This window comes from Oryctolagus cuniculus, chromosome 9, assembly GCF_051225735.1.
Source record: "Oryctolagus cuniculus isolate XC-2025 breed Fujian yellow rabbit chromosome 9, ASM5122573v1, whole genome shotgun sequence".
NCBI classification, from domain to species: domain Eukaryota; kingdom Metazoa; phylum Chordata; class Mammalia; order Lagomorpha; family Leporidae; genus Oryctolagus; species Oryctolagus cuniculus.
In genome coordinates, this window is record NC_142875.1 from 109,799,119 (window position 1) to 109,813,288 (window position 14,170).

The 14,170-nt window shown below is 45.9% G+C and overlaps 1 long non-coding RNA gene across 1 annotated transcript in view; it reads right to left on the minus strand.

Annotated features, from left to right (window-relative positions):
- Positions 1-14,170, minus strand: part of LOC138843870 (uncharacterized) — a 149,789-nt gene that overhangs the window by 21,361 nt on the left and 114,258 nt on the right. The gene's annotated exons all lie outside the window — the stretch shown is intronic.

The following is a 14,170-nucleotide window of genomic DNA, read 5'->3' on the forward strand; positions in this document are numbered from 1 at the left end:
AAATCAATCTAAATATGGTGGACTGGAGTATATGGTATTTGGTTATATGGTGGACTGGAGTTGACAAGGTAATGAGGGCATCAGAGCTGGGAGAGATCACAGGGCCATCAGCGCCAGCCCATGTGCTCACTGTCTCAGCCACACTGGTCAGAAGAGTCACCTGCCAGTCACTGGGCCCTTAGGACTTCAAGATCCAACATCCAGCAGGGGCTATCTTGCCATCAAGCGTAGGTAGCAACAAGTAGGATGAAAAATAAAGCAACTCAGATGTACAAGAGGACTTCAACAAGTTCATGGAAAATGGAATTAAAAGTTATTTATGTGCAAAAAAAGGTTCAAGTCTGCATCTTTTGCAGTGCACATTTTCCATATTCACTTGGCCCTATGCTTTTTATATATGTATAAATTTAAAAATTTTCAACTGATAGCTAAAGATTCTCTATATTTGTGGGCTCCCATGTTGTATCCTGATACATATACATGGTGTAGAATGTCCATAATCTCAAATATTTATGGTGCAAACATTTAAAATCCTTCTAGTTTCAGAAAAATATACATGCATTATCATTATCCATGGCCGACCTACTAGACAATAGGACACAAGAACCTCTTACTGCTGTCTAACTACAACTTAGTACCCAATACGTAATATTTCCTCACTCCTCCCTACCCCTCAACTCTCCCCAGCCTCTAAGTTCCATCAACTGATGAATGGATAAAGAAAACATGGCCTGATATTCAGTATCATCTGGGCATAATATAAAATAAAGTTCTTAGAACTTTTCTGTGGTACTGAAAATACATTTAAAGCTATTTCTGGGCTGGCGCCGCAGCTCACTGGGCTAATCCTCCGCCTTGGCGCCGGCACACTGGGTTCTAATCCCGGTCGGGGCGCCGGATTCTGTCCCGGTTGACCCTCTTCCAGGCCAGCTCTCTGCTGTGGCCCGGGAGTGCAGTGGAGGATGGCTCAGGTGCTTGGGCCCTGCACCCCATGGGAGACCAGGAAAAAGCACCTGGCTCCTGGCTCCTGCCATCGGATCAGCGTGGTGCGCCAGCCGCAGCACGCCGGCCGCGGCCATTGGAGGGTGAACCAATGGCAAAGAAAGACCTTTCTCTCTCTCTCTCTCTCTCTCTCTCACTGTCCACTCTGCCTGTCAAAAAAAAAAAAAAAAAAAGCTATTTCTGTAATGTAGCGTTCAGATCATCTGAGGATTGCTAGAAAGGCGAATTATCAGTCCCCACCCCACAAGCTGGGAGGAGGGGCCTAGCAGTCTGTAGGAACAAGTGCTCCTGTTGATTCTGATGCACACTGAAGTTTAAGAGCCATAAGAGCCAACCAATTTGGGCATCTTATGAAAAAAAGCTGTGGCATTTTAAACAATACAGAACCAGAATAACTGATGGCCACAAACCAGCATTAACACAACTTCCACACAATGATGCTGCATTTCCCTAATATTTTGCAGATGTGCTATGGATTGAGGCTAATTGGACATAGAGCCATAGACCAAGTTGTCTCATTTTCTCCAAGCCTTCATAGGTTTGCTGTAAGGATGAACTGTCCTAAAGGGAAACAACTAACAGTTGACCCACCCTTGCAGATTAGAGCACAACAATGAGTCTACTCACGTCCACTTATCCGCCTGACCAGCCTGATCCAAAAAGAAAAATCAAAGGCTGCTTCTGATCTTCTCATTGACCTTGGAGATCTGTCCCTGGAATTATTAGAGTCCAAATGATAATTTAACCAGGGCGTTTGCAGAGGGATCCAGAACCACTGGATAGGGTGATGCTTCTCAAGCTGGGACATGCTTGCAAATCACTGGAGACCTTGATTTTTAAAAGTAAAAGAAACTCTTGTTTCGTAATGACATATTGGGATACAAAGGCACATCTGCTTTTCTACCACACTCTGAGTGGGGCCTGAGATTCTGGTTTGGGGCTTTTTTAGTTTTTTTTGTTTGTTTGTTTTTTTAATTGACAGGCAGAATGACAGAAAGAGCTCCCATCCACTAGTTCATTCCCCAAATGCTCACAGTGGCCAGGACCGGACCAAGCTGAAACTGGGAGCTGGGAACTCAATCCAGGCCTCTCGTGATGGTGTCAAGCACTCAATCACTGTTGCCTCCCAGAATGTACAGTATCAGGAAGCTGGAATCCAAAAAGGATTCAGGACTTAAACCCAGGCGCTCCAATTTGGGATAGCAGCATCTTAGTGGCCATCTTAAACACTAGGCTGAAATACCCACCCCAGAAGATTCCATATTTCTGACAAATTCCCTGTCAATGAAGCTGCTGCTGCTCCTGAGACCACATCTCCCATAGCAGGAGCCAGAGATCTCCCTTTAAGCCCTGAGATTCAGGCCTTCACTGCAGAACTTAACGCCTGCCTCCCTCTGTTGCTCTATTCCCTGGTGTTTCGTCCCTAGAGCAATCCCTGGGGCCAAACCTGCCCTGTAACAGGTTTGTTCTCTTTTAGGGCAGTAACAAGAGTAAACACCAGGGCACTAGGGCAGTGAGGGTTAATCTCTGGCCTGAAGCACCAGCATCCCAGCTCTCTGCTATGGCCTGGGAAAGCAGTGGAGGATGGCCCAAGTCCTTGGGCCCCTGTACCCGCGTGGGAGACCCAGAAGAAGCTCCTGGCTCCTGGCTTCAGATCAGCGCAGCTCCAGCCGCTGCGGCCAATTGGGGAGTGAACCAACGGATGGAAGACCTCTCTCTCTCTCTCTCTGCCTCTTCTCTTTCTGTATAACTCTGATTTCAAATAAATATATACATCTTAAAAAAAAAAAAACCACCATGATCAAACGCCTCCTTGCCAAGTGAAGGAACAGCCATCCACATACGGGAGCTTCATACGGACATACCAGGTGCCTCCTGGTTCCATCCTTACAGGGAGGAATGTGAACACCAAGAAGCACTGCCTCCTCCTCTCATCCCCAGAAAGACCACCTGGGCTCACTGTAAGGCAGTAGAAAGCTAACAACAGCATCTGTGATGTTCCAAAAGGTACTAGGATAGATGAGCAAATTGTACTTCCAGCTCTTCAAGATACTATTTTTTAAGATTTTATTTATTTGAAAGTCAGAGTTACACAGAGCAAGGAGAGGCAGAGAAAGAGGTCTTCCACCCGATGGTTCACTCCCCAATTGGCCGTAACGGCCAGAGCTGAGCTGATCTGAAACCAGGAGCTTCTTCCGGGTCTCCCACATGGGAGCAGGGGCCCAAGGACCTGGGCCATCTTCTGCTGCTTTCCCAGGCCATAGCAGAGAGCTGGATTGGAAGTGGAGCAGCCGGGACTAGAACCAGCGCACATATGGGATGCTGGCGCTTCAGGCAAAGCATCAACCCACTGCACCACAGCACCAGCCCCCAAGATACTAACATTAAAAGCAGACCTCTTGGGTCAATATCCGCACAATCAATACTCACAGATTCATTCCTTATTTTTTAATTAAGGCTCTCAGCTCCGGCTAGACTGAGGAAATAAACCTGCTAGTGAAAACCACTGGGGAAGTTCTGCCTGATCTCAAGGCACTAAGAAACTGTGCTCTCCCCCAGACTCTCAGCAGTGCTCTCCCAGAGTTCTTGAGGGGCCTCACCTTGGCCTTCTACCAGAGTTTCGGTTGGGAGCCTCAATATCCATGTGCACTGCTCCTTGCTCCCTCCAGTGCCTCTGCCTGAGTTAAGCGTCCCCACCTACAAGCACTTTCACAGAAGCAACCGAATGTCTCCAGCAATGAATGGCTCAGATGTGTGTGTGCCTTCCCAGAGCTGGCCCAGAAAGGATCTTACTAACTTGTAAAAATCTCCAGCCCCGAGGCATTGTGGCATAATGGTTAAGCCGCTGCCTGAAATGCTGGCAGCTGGTATCCTGGCTGCTCCGTTTCCCATCCAGGTCCCTACTAACGTGCCTAGGAAAGCAGTGGAAGATGGTCCAAGCCTCTAGATCCATGCACCCATACGGGAGACCCAGATGAAGCTTCTAGCTCCTGGCTTCAGCCTGGCCCAGCCCTGGTCACTTGGGGAGTGAACCAGTGGATGGAAGTTCTCTCTCTCTCTCCTTCTAACTCTGCCTTTCAAATAAATAAAATCATATTTTTTAAAAAATCACCAGTCCTATGTATAGTACCTGGTACACTGAATATCTTAAAAGTTTTGAATGAGGGAATGGAACCAGATAAAAATCTTTGTGACCTTGGCAGAAAATAAATTGGACTCCATCCAAATTAAAACTTGCTCTTCAATAGCCACTGTTAAGAAATTTTTTAAAACAAATTACAGATTGGGAGAAAATCTGCAAGTCATCTGTTAACAAGGACTTTTATCTAGGATATGGAAAGAAGTCTTACAATTCAAGAATAAGATGAATTGAATCACCCAGTTTTAAAATGGTCTTCAAATGTGAAGCTGGAATGACGCTCATGTCCACAGCACCTACCTTGGAAAGGATTGAGTTCCTATAGAGAAAGGGCTTAGAAAAGCACACAGCACATTAAGCACTGTTTTACCCTGCATCTGCTGAGCCACCAACTGCTGCTGCACTCAGAAGCTCTGCTTTTATTATTTCTACACACTGGGATTCCCCCAAAGTACCTTCTAAACAAAGTTTCCACTGTTTTTGTCTTCTGTTTTAGTTTGATCAGCATGCAATGCCTGCGATCGCCTCATTTTACAGCTAAGAGAGCAGAGTCCTAGGGCTATCAGGAGCCCTCCCACACCTGGGTTGTCTGAGCCCAGGCCCCTGCCTGCCTTGCTCACTGCACCTCCCACTGTGGGGCCAACTTCTTGGCCTCGACGAGTAGCTGAACACTCAGTGAAATTTATTTGTGGCAATGGACTCAACCCAAGGGAAATATTGGTTTGATTTCGGATTACTGAGAGTATTTCGACCTGGTTTTGTTCCAGTTCAATAGCTTTAGGAAATGTGTAGGTTTCATTCTATTTAAAATGCATTTGCTAGTTTCCATTTTCTCTTTTTATGGAAGTCTGGCTCAGTTGTCCTACACACATTATTTGGGTTCAGCTGGGGACTAGGATATTAGAACATTGTTTTAATTTTTGAAGATTTTATTAATTTTTTGACAGGCAGAGTGGACAGTGAGAGAGAGAGACAGAGAGAAAGGTCTTCCTTTTGCCGTTGGTTCACCCTCCAATGGCCACCGCAGCCAGCTCGCTGCGGCCAGCGCACCACGCTGATCTGATGGCAGGAGCCAGGTGCTTCTCCTGGTCTCCCATGGGGTGCAGGGCCCAAGGACCTGGGCCATCCTCCACTGCACTCCCTGGCCACAGCAGAGAGCTGGCCTGGAAGAGGGGCAACCAGGACAGAATCCGGCGCCCGGACTGGGACTAGAACCCGGTGTGCCAGCGCCGCAAGGCGGAAGATTAGCCTAGTGAGCCGCGGCGACGGCTATTTTATTAATTTGAGAGAGGGAGAGACGGAGAGAGAGGTAGGAGGTAGAGAGGTCTTCCATCCACTGGTTCACTCCCCAAATGGTAGCAAAGGCTGGAGCTGAGCAAATCTGAAGCCAGAAGCCAGGTGCTTCTTCCAGGTCTCTCACATGGGTACAGCGGACCAAGCACTTGGGCCATCGTCCGCTGCTTTCCCAGGCACAATAGCAGGGAGCTGGATCAGAAGTAGAGCAGCCAGGACTCAATCCCCATATGTTTCACCATAGTGCTGGCCCCATGTTTTAATTTTTTAAAAGGCTTTACTAACCTGCAAAATCTGCATTCTTTTTAACCTGCAAAATCTGCATTCTTTTATAGAGTACAATGCAATATTTCCACAAGCACATAGCATAACTGATCGAATCAGATAGTCAGCCTTCCTAACTCCCCATCCTTCTGTGTTGGATCCTGCCTGCCCCTCTCTTCCATTTTTTCCCCCAAATTTAGTTTATTTGAAAGGCAGAGAGACAGAGAAATCTTTCATCTGCTGGTTCAATTCCCAATTATCTGCAATAGCTGGGACTGGGCCAGGCTGCAGCCAGGAGCCCAGAATTCAATCCATGTTTCCCACATGGGGGGCAGGGACCCTACTTGAGAGGCATCACTACTGCCTCTCCAGGTACACATGAGCAGGGAGCTGGAGTCAGGTGCGGAGCCAGAATTTGAACCCAAGCACTGTAACATAAGATACAAGACTCCCAAGCAGCATCTTAACAACTGCACCAAATGCCCCACCCTACCCCATGTGTTATTTAAAAGCAGTTTCTTACTGAATTTTTTAGAGTAGCAAATATTTATTGACTCCCTATTGTCTTCAAACATTGCTGTTTGATGCTACTATTTTGAAATGTGCTAAACTCTGTTATGTCCCTGTAGGCGATCAACAAACTTTGTATAGAAAGGGCTGGTTTGTAAATATTTTAAGCTTTGCAAGCCATATTCTCTTGACATTACTAATTTTTAGTCTGTGTGATTTAGTACTGTTTTATTAGATGCATAAAAAACTTGGGATTTTTAAAAATTTTTATTTATTTTATTTCCGAGAGAAAAAGACAGGCCAAGGGCAATCCACTGGTTCACTCCCCGGAGACTGGGCCAGGCTGAAATCAGGAGCAAGGAACTCAGTCTGAGTCTCCCATATGAGCGGCGGGGACCTGAGTCTGCTGCCCCCAGAGTGTGCATTGGCAGGAAGCTGGAATCTGAAGAAAGCCAGGATTCAAACCCAGATACTCTCATAAGGGATGTGAGCATCCCAAGCGATGTTTTAACTGCTATGCCAATGCCTACACTTTATACAGCAAATAATACAAGACGGTACACTACAGTCACCTCTGTAGTTTCCTACTTCTATTTGAGTGTTTTGGTTACCCATCACCCAACTTCCCCCTCTCTCCCACTGCCACCTTTCCTAGCAGTCTCTAGTAATCACTGTTCTACATTCAGATTGACTTTTTAACTTCCTCGCGTGAGAGAGAACACGTAGAGTTTTCCGAGTCTGGTTTTTCCACCTAACACAATGACTTTCCCACCAAAATACTACTTTTGAAAAGAGCCCCAGTGGTGAGGTAGCCAGGTCACAAAGCCTTAGCAGTCCCATCATTTCAGAAACCAACAGGTCAAGCTGTGAGACTCCCCTAACCATCTCGCTCTGGGCAGGACTCCTGCTTTTTTTCCCTAGAAGGAAATCGTGCATGTGACCAGGTTGAGAATCTGCTCCTCTGGTCTGAGATGAAGCTTCCTGCAGATCAACAGCGAGGCTCTGGTCCCTGCAGACTGCTGCCTCTGGCAACTCACCTAAGGTTTGAGCCTTGGCTTATCGCAGCATTCTTTTCTTCAAAGCACCATGGAAATGATTCAGGGAAGCAAATATGGAACCCTGCTAGTACATTTGCAGTGCTTCCCCTCCCCTCTTGGCTGCCTAAAATTCTCCCCTCTCAACCCACATGCACACGGCTCCTCCAGCACAAAGTTTCCGTCTCCTTCGTCCTTCTGACTTCTCTAACACAGAAAATCACCCAAGGACAACTGCTGAGTGTCTTAGACCTCTTGTTCATCAACTGGATCACACGTTACTCCTCCAGGACACAGCATTTCATCAAGACCTTGACCTACACACAAGGCAGAAGTCCACAAGGCCTTCTCCTCCCAGCCTCTTCCTCCTACTAAAACTCTGTGTGCCATTTGCATCAGCTTGGTGCTGGCTAGTCAAATCAGTACCTGAATGCAAATTCACCAGGGAATTTGGAATCAGTTTCAAGCAATTCAAGGATGACTTCCTGTCCTTTCCCTTACAGCCCCACCCCACCCCACCCCAGTCCCAGTTCCCTGTCTGAGGAAAACAGGGGCAACTCCAGAAACAGCTCACTCTCCTAACCCAAGACTTTCCATTTACAAAGAAATTTTGATGTCGGCTGGCATGTTTATGTACCACCTCCCTTGCTAGTAGGTAATTCATTCTCTCTCTGCTCTGTGCATTCACCACTGTGGTCACCTTCAAATATTGCTCCCATGTCAATGACGATGCAGCTCCTGGCCACGTGCCAGGGAAAGCCACCCTTGAGGACCCCAGAGCCCTCCCCGTCAAAGGTGTGTACTTAGACTCATATTCAACATGCATGGAGACGGAGCCAGTTCAGGGAAGTCCCAGACCAGACCACTGGGCTGAGACATTGGCCACAAAGAGGACCTCACTCAGTTCTGTGCTTGCCTACAAAGGCTTCCTTCTACTGCAGGTACATGCTGTGGCTTAACTAGCAGTCAGGAGGAATTACACCAATACAAAATAATTACACGGTGTCATGGCGTAGCTCTCCTTTCGTCTCCACTTCACAATTTTGGGTACTAACCTTTGCATGGGCTCAGACTTGCCAAAGCACATTCTTTTCCCCACTGGGTACTACATGGAGAATCTGGTTCAGGGGAGGTTACCCAGTCCACAGCACAGTTCTAACAGGTGTAGCCCAAAGGGCTTCAGGCCAGTCACCCTCAAATTACCTTGGAAGAAGCCTGTCCTTTGTTTTTTGAACACATTTTGAAGGAGATCCAGGTGCCCTGGGTGGTGCGTGGCTCCTCGAATGGATCAGGAGGCTTTCTGAGCAAAGTCAGGTCAGGGTGGTCTTGGGGGGACAGCACAGGCTCTGGAGTCAGAAACCTGAGTCCGGAAACCAGCTCTACCTCCCACAGCAATACAGTCTTAGGAAAGCTGCTCATCCCGAGTAGTCGTTTCCTTCTCTAAGGTTCTGAAGGGCTTCTCTGAACAGTAGACACACTGTGCATGAAGTACTCGGAGCACAAAAGATGACATTCATAAACAGCACTCAGTACTATTCAATTGGGTGGATCCTTTCTGCACAAAGTGGAGGGAAAGATGGGTAAAGGATTTGATCCAAAAGTATTATTTTCCACTCATCAAATCCTACCCAGCTTCGCTCTTCACATTTTGCTCTCTTTTCTCATCATCAATCAAGGAAAAAAAATTGTTTAAAGATTTATTTGAAAGAGCTACAGAGAAAGAGAAGGAGAGACAGAGGAAAACAGAGAAGCCTTCCATCCATTAGTTAACTCCCCAATTGGCCGCAACGGCCAGAGCTGCACCCATCCGAAGCCAGGAGCCAAGCATTTCTTCTGGGTCTCCCATGCAGGTGCAAGGGCCCAAGCACTCGGGCCATTTTCTACTGCCCTCCCAGGCAATAGCAGAGAGCTGGATAAGAAGTGGAGCAGCCGGGACTCAAACCCGTGCCCATATGGGACTCCAGCACTGCAGGCTATGCCACAGCACTGGCCCCAGTTCAATCGATGTTGACAAATCTCATGAAACCACTCCCACAATCAAGATGAAAAAAAGACTGTCAGAGCTGGGAATCACTTAACAGCAGTTGACAGAGGTCTTTCACATTCTTTTTCCTAGTTGCCTAATATTTTGTGTAATTGTACCATAGTTTATTCAACCAAAACTTTATTCAAGATTCATTTGAATAGGAATTTGGGATATTTCTGGTATTTTGTTACTAAAGATAATACTACAGTTGGATAACCATACACATAGATTAACACAAGCCACTGTATCTGTTGGTTTCATGTTTGTGGTTTTAACCCACTGTGGACCTAAAATAGAAACATAAAATGTTAGAAATGGGGGCCATGGCATAGAGGGCTAAACCTACATCTGTGGCACCAGCATCACATATGGGTGCTGGTTTGTGTTCCGGCTGCTCCTCTGCCGATCCAGCTCTCTGCTATAGCCTGGGAAAGCAATAGAAGATGGCCTAAGAGCTTGGGCCCCTGCATGTACATGGGAGACCCAAAAGCAGCTCCTGGCTTTGGATGGGCCCCACTCAGGCTATTGTAGCCATCTGAGGAGTAAACCAGCAGATGGAAGACCTTTGTCTGTCTTTCCCTTTCTCTGTAACTCTACCTCTCAAATAAATATTCTAAAACAGGTTAGACAAAGAAGGAATCATAGATCATGTGTCATAAATAGAACCTCACAGGAACCAGGGACTGACCTAAAGCCACCACAGCTCCTAAGCAGCATTGCTGTTATGCTTCTGTATGGTGTCATTGCCTCAGAGTCACAAGGATACCTCAACAGGCATAAGAAAAAACACAGAACAGTCTTCAAAAGCTACAAAGCAACAGCATAAACCTGAAGGCAAAATGAGGAGAGAAAAATGCTCTGACAGCGCGAGTTCAAATATGAAAAGTGCCACCCCTTAGAAGACAACTTAGTCTCAGGAAAAGTAGACGCTGAAGGTGGAAAAGGCACGAGACGCTACCTCGGAAAGAAATGAAAACACACAAAATTGATCAACTTTATAGACAGCTTGATGCCAGAGTGCTGTAATAATAAAGTACATGCCATCGCTATTTGATGTGCATAAAGAAATCCAGAGCACTGGAGGCTTGGAGCTCACCGGAGCTTAAATCCTTAGCTTATTAGATCAAAGTCTGCAATCGGTCTTCTAAGAAAGTGGCTTCCTGTAGGCTTCTCCGTGCTTTCTAAGCCATCATGAACAGTTCCAGACACACTGGGGCTGTAACGGCAGCCTTTGTTTCCAGTCACCCCAGAAACGATCAGGAGGCTAACGCCGACTGGTAAACTGCAAAACTTTCAATAAAGTGAAATCACAGCGAAACTTCTAACACCGCAGTGTGGAATTCATAACATACTGACGTGTGATACACAGGATAACTAAGTCCTAAATGACAGAGGGGAAGGTGCTAAGTGGCTACCAGGTTCTTTCATATTTTATATCACAAAATGGAATATTAACCCTATCGCTCTCCAAAGCTACAACACTCATTGTCATATTCAAGTAACCACTTTGAAAAATGAAAACAAGCTGGTAGACAAATTAATTGAATTCAATTAATCCTAAGGAAAGCAGGAAAGGAGTAACAGGGGAAAAAGATTGGAAAATTAGAAACAAAATATAGTCATTAATTCAATCAACTCAATAATTACATTAGATATAAAAAGATTAAGAATTCCAAATAAAAGATTTTTTCAGAATGTATTAAAAGAAGAAAGATCCAAGAATATGTCGTCTATAAGAGACATACTTAAATAGAAAAGGACATTGATAGATTAACACTAAATGGACAAGGAAAAAGTATGCCATGTAAGCTCTAGATATTAGTATAAAGCGGTTGTATTCAGCTTCAATACAAAATTATTAGAGATAAATAATGGAAATATCTAGAAATGGTCATTAGTATGCTGATAAAACCTAAAAAGTTTATAATAAAATCAAAAGGAGGGGCCGGTACCGAGGCACAGGTTAATCCTCCGCCTGCGTTGCCAGCATCCCATATAGGCAACAGTTCTAGTCCCGGTTGCTCCTCTTCCAGTCCAGCTCTCTGCTGTGGCCTGGGAGGGCAGTGGAGGATGGCCCAAGTGCTTGGGTCCTGCACCCACATGGGAGACTGGGAAGAAGCCCCTGGCTCCTGGCTTCGGATCAGTGCAGCTCCGGCCATTGCAGCCATTTGGGGAGTGAACCAATAGAAGGAAGACCTTTCTCTCTGTCTCTCCCTCTCACTGTAACTCTACCTCTCAAATAAAATCTTTAAAAAAAAAATCCAAAGAAAGGCAAGATATAGTATGTACAACCACTCCTCAAATGCCCGCTAGTTAGTTTTATTCTCTTGAAAGATTGGGGGTAGGGCAGGGAGGGAGAGGAATAGGGAGAGAGGGAGAAGGATAGAGACAGAGAAAGGGGGAGAGGGGAACAGGGAGGAGAGAGAAATCTTATGTTTACTGGTTTGCTCTCCAAATTCCCACAATCAGCTGAAGCCGTGAAGTAGAATTCAATCCAAGGGCTCCACGTGGGTGACAGGGACTCAGCTCCTTGAGCACCACCTGCTACCTCCCAGGGTGCACACTAGTGGGCAGCTGGAATAGAGTGGAGCCAGGTCTCAAACACGGGCACTCAGATAGGAGATGTGGGCATCACACGTGGCACCAAACCCCATCCCTCGGGCTAGATTATTTGTAAGAGAATACATGCCAACCTGTTTCAAGCACACTCAGGTATCCTGAATTACCACTCGTACAGATAAAAGGTACAATTTTTTGACAATAGGCTCTTCAACTACAGGAGAAACTTGGGAACTCTGAGCTTGTGGTCTTTCCAGCTTTATATATAAGAAAAATAAATGGGGTGTAACCAACTACTTGTCTAAGTAATGTTTATTAAGTTTTGGCCATGTGCCAGGCATTGGGTCTAAGATGTAAGCACAGCTCCTGCCTTCATACTGGAAAAGCAAATAAGCCATTATTCCAGTTATAAATATCTCTGTGCCATTATTATCAAGAAAATACTCATGATGCTGAGGCAGAGAATAAAAAATGAGGGAGGAAACCTGCCTGAGATAGCCTGATCAGAGAAGGGACTTGGTACAGGTGACACTGAAGATCACCCTTCACAGGGAGCCAGAGCAGGGAGGTCAGGGGAGTAGTATGTGCAATGGTGCTCAGGGAGGAAAGGGCTTGGCGGGGCCAGCACTGTGGTGTAGTGGATAAGGATGCTGCTATAATGCTGGCATCCCATATGGGCACTGGTTCAAGTCCCAGCTGCTCCACTTCTGATCCAGCTCTCTGCTATGACCTGGGAAAGCAGCGGAAGATGGTCTAAGTCCTTGGGCCCCTGTACCCACATGGGAGACCCAGAAGAAGCTCCTGGCTCCTGATCTGCACAGGTCCGGCCGTTGCAGCCAACTGGAGAACCAGTGGATAGAAGACCTCTCTCTTTTCCCCTGCCTCTCCTTCTCTGTGTAACTCTGACTTTCAAATAAACAAATAAATCTTTAAAAAAAAGAGCTCAGGAGTTTTCAAATTATTAATTTTTAATTATTTGAAAGGGGTTGGGCAGGGCAGGGAGATGGAGAGATCTTCTATCTGTTGATTCACTCACCAAATGCCTGCAGTAGCCAGGCTGGATCATGAAGCCAAGAACACGAACTCAGTCCAAGTCTTTCACAGGAGTGGCAGGGATCTAAGTACTGAGCCATTTCTGCTGCCTCCAGGGTGTGCATAGCAGTAAGCTGGGACAGGGAGCAGAGCCAGGACTCGAACCCTGGCACTCCAACGTGGGATGTGGATGCTCCAAGTGGGGTTTTCATTGCTGTACCAAATGCCCACCCCAGCTTTGAAATTCTTAAGGAACTGAAATAGGCCAGACTGGCTGGAGCTCAGAGTAAGGGAAACAAGGATTAATCCATCTACCAGATCGTCAAAGAACATAACATCCAATCTTAAAAAAAATTTTGTATTATTTTTATTTGAAAGATGGAAAGAGACAGAGAAAATGATATCTCTGTCCACTGACTCACTCCCCAAATGCTACAACAACTAGGGCTGGGCCAGGCTTAAACCAGAAACCAGGAATTCCATCTGGGTAACCAACATGGTAGCAGGGGCCCAAGTACTTGGACCATCTCCTGCTTTCCCAGGCACATTAGCAAGGAGCTGCACTGGGACAGCTAGGACTCAAACCAGCCCTCTAATACAGAATGCTGGTATTGTAAGCAGCAGCTTCACTCCCTATGCTACAATGCCAGTCCCCCAAATCCAGTGTTACATAAAACTGGCCCTAAGGCAGAAAAAGAAGTAACACTTTCCTAACACTGACAAGCTAACATAACCTTGATACCAAGATCCTATAAGGATACAAAAATGAAAATGGAATAACCTCCCTCATTAAAGAAAGATCCCCAGTCCAGCAAATAATGCTAACACACTTATGTACGTACTGGGATGTATTATGAAATAATCCAGAGCATTTTTGAAAGCTGGCATGACATTTCATTGCTGCTTTTCCTAACACTGGAAAAGCTGCACTTGACCGAGATGCAAACAAGCTTGCAAAGGGCCACACGTATGGTCCTGGAAACATCCACCTTTCAGATTTCACAATGTTGCACAGAACTGCCCCATGCAAATCCACAAATAGGGCAATTTTGCCTTTGGAAACTAGTCTGCCCCTTCCCTCCCCTCGGCCCACTCTGTCACCTTGAACGCTCCTACATTTCCCTTTGGGGAGATGGCTTTGAGGTCAGCGTTGACCATTTAAAACAGTGGTAGGTCATGGTCATGGGTCTGTCACTGTGATATTAATGTCTGATTTCAAGAAAAATGGTGTATGTGTATGTATCATGTCTACATTTGAAGTGATGTTACAAATGTTTTAAAAAATACAAGGAAAAAATATAATTGAGTACA